The sequence below is a fragment of the Mandrillus leucophaeus genome, unplaced genomic scaffold, assembly GCF_000951045.1.
Source record: "Mandrillus leucophaeus isolate KB7577 unplaced genomic scaffold, Mleu.le_1.0 Scaffold396, whole genome shotgun sequence".
Taxonomy (NCBI): Eukaryota; Metazoa; Chordata; class Mammalia; order Primates; family Cercopithecidae; genus Mandrillus; species Mandrillus leucophaeus.
The window spans coordinates 790,239-792,321 of NW_012104209.1; the positions used below are offsets into that span (position 1 = coordinate 790,239).

The 2,083-nt window shown below is 43.6% G+C and overlaps 1 pseudogene; it reads right to left on the reverse strand.

The window, feature by feature from the left end:
• Nucleotides 1-760: 760 nt before the first annotated feature.
• On the reverse strand, nucleotides 761-1,873 carry LOC105547762 (annotated as a pseudogene).
• Between the last annotated feature and the right edge of the window lie 210 nt (nucleotides 1,874-2,083).

Consider the following 2,083-nt stretch of genomic DNA (forward strand, 5'->3'; position numbering starts at 1 on the left):
GCAGCTCCGCCTGCAGCCCCGGTGAGGGATCCACTAGGTGAAGCCAGCTGGGCTCCTGAGTCTAGTGGGGATTTGGAGAACTTTTATGTCTAGCTAAGGGATCGTAAATATACCAATGAGCACCCTGTGTCTAGTTCAAGGTTTGTAAATACACCAACGGGTACTCTGTATCTAGCTAACCTAGTGGGGACTTGGAGAACTCTTCTGTCTAGCACTCTGTGTCTAGCTAAAGGATTGTAAACGCACCAATCAGCACTCCGTCAGAACGGACCAATCAGCTCTCTGTAAAATGGACCAGTCAGCAGGATGTGGGTGGAGTCAGATAAGGGAATAAAAACAGGCTGCCCGACCCAGCAGGGGCAACCTGGTTCCCCTTGCAGGGTGTGGCAGCTTTGTTCTTTCACTCTTTGTAGTAAATCTTGCTACTGTTCACTCTTTGGGTCCACACCAACTTTATGAGCTGTAACACTCACGGTGAAGGCCTGCAGCTTCACTGCTGAAGCCAGCAAGACCAGGAGCTCACTAGGAAGAATGAACAACTCCAGACACGCTGCTTTTAAAAGCTAGGGTCTGCAGCTTCACCTCTGAAGTCAGCGAGACCACGAACCCACCAGAAGGAACTGCAGACACATCTGAACATCTGAAGGAACAAACTCTGGACACGCCATCTTTAAGAACTGTAACACTCACTACGAGGGTCCACAGCTTCATTCTTGAAGTCACAAGACCAAGAACCCACCATTTCTGGACACACTACCATTGCCCTAAACTATAAAGCATTTTTTAATGAGTTGAAATCAAGGAAGGACTATGCCTACTAGAAAAAAAGAGAAGAAAGTTCTATTAGTTTGAGGTTTCATAATCCCCCCAAACCAGGACCAATATCTTGGTAAAGGTTAGGCTAGGACCCTAGACTGAGTATGAGAATGTGCAGGTGGCCTCCCTGAGGATTCAGAGCTTCAGTGGACCCTGAGTGCGCCAGCTGCATAAGTGCTGAATTGTCTTGCCAATTTCTACACTGGTTTGACTGGGCGTAATTCAAAAACGAAAAGCTCATATTCTTCCATTTTTCTGGAGCTCTGTGATAGCATTTAATAATACCCCAAAGGGATATCTTCCACATATAATATTATGGTATTTCCTCAAGTAATTGCTAAAAGATATAGGGTCTAATTCTATAATACACCCATTTTATCTAGATACTCAATGGATCTATAAGTCTCCCCCGGGATTCATCATAGTAACTGTAACGGAACCTTTGACACCAATGGCAAAAATCAGAAGAAACTACCAAGAAATTACTAGGATCTGCTAGATATTTACTGAAGAGTTTTCTGAATTCCAGTTCTTTTGACTCACTCAGAGCTCCAACCAGAATAGGGATAATGGTAAACTCATTCTTATGGGTTTCCATGGCTTTACGTGTGTAAGGCAAATGCATTTCAATGCTATGTTCATATTTTGTCTCAGAAACATGCGTTCAAACATTCCTGTTTTCCACAGTTCTCTGTAAATCTTTTGGTCAATATGAAGATGATACAGAGATGTCCTGTATATATCCACACTGGAAAGTGCACATTGAGAGAGGGACACATGATGAGAAGGCCCAAGGATGAAAATTCTCTAGGTAATAGATGGATCCACTTGTTTATAAGCATGGGTAGCACAAGACCCACAGTACGTATATCCTGCATGGAGTGCAATAATGACTCTAGCAGGTCTTTTTGTAGACTGTACTTGTGAAAGCCAACCTTCTAGCTGTGCATTCAGCTGTGGTCCTGAGGCTGAGTACCAGCTCCCAGCATGACTGACTTCCCGGCAGACCACTTGATTGGACATCTTGATGCCTGTGCCACGTATGGTGCACGAGGATAAATCAACAATGTGAGTATATTTAATGCCACTGAACTGTACACTTAAAAATTGTAAATTTTATGCTACGTATATTTTACCACAATAAAAATAAAAAGCCAGAGTTAATCAGTGTCAAGACATGGAGACTGGAAGGTCATGGTCATTAGAAGAAAAGGCCACCTGGACTCCTGCGAGCTCCAGCATTTCTGTGTATCTTTGGGCAAGTCCC